Here is an 841-nt window from a genome sequence, read left to right on the forward strand (position 1 = left end):
CAATTTGAAACATCAAGAGAGGTAGCACTGACATGATGAAGCATGACACAACACTATAAAAATATCTTGAGTCATACTTTTGCTATGAAAAAAAAAATGCACTTTGAGACATCAAGAGAGGTAACACTGATAAGATAAAGCATGAGCCAACACTATAAATACATCCTGAGTTATACGATTTAAACGAGAAAGCTTCCAAATGCAATTTGAAGTATACTATTGGTAAAAGTGATACGAAAAACCACGACACAACACTATAAAAATAACCCAAGTCATACATCTCACTCGATACTGAACTTTTTCATGCCCTGGATCCATTAAACCCCAGAAAAACAGTGAACAATATGTAAAAATAATAAAATATGGAAAATAATACTTTAAAATTCTCAAACCGTGGGCATTAAGCCCTCGAAAATATTAAATACATGAAGTAAATGTTAATATATTGAAGACAATTGCTTAAATCGTTAAATGCTTGTATAGCCACAGTCAAAATTTCCCCGCAGTTGGCCGGGCGCGTAATGGCATGGTGGTGTAATGTGTTTTGTGGAGCATCAGGCATTTGCGAAAAACAAGAATCATTGGGTGAACCATAATTTTTAACAAGAAATGTCTGAAAAATGTCTTCGGAATGATGATGTTATTTCAGAGGGTGCCAAAGAGCAATAGTAGTGGAATGTTTCAAAACCAGCTAGGGAAGGTTATCCTGTTGAAACATTAAGAGTGCTGAGGGGAATTTCGAGCTTTAAAACACTTTGTGCATCCCTGTTGTCAATGAGCGCAGCAGCAATATCTCAGGAATAGCTAAGATATTGAATTTTAAAGTTTCAGAAAATGTCAA

Source organism: Artemia sp. Qi Xiang Cuo, chromosome 18 (genome assembly GCF_049724085.1).
Source record: "Artemia sp. Qi Xiang Cuo chromosome 18, ASM4972408v1, whole genome shotgun sequence".
Lineage (NCBI taxonomy): Eukaryota > Metazoa > Arthropoda > Branchiopoda > Anostraca > Artemiidae > Artemia > Artemia sp. Qi Xiang Cuo.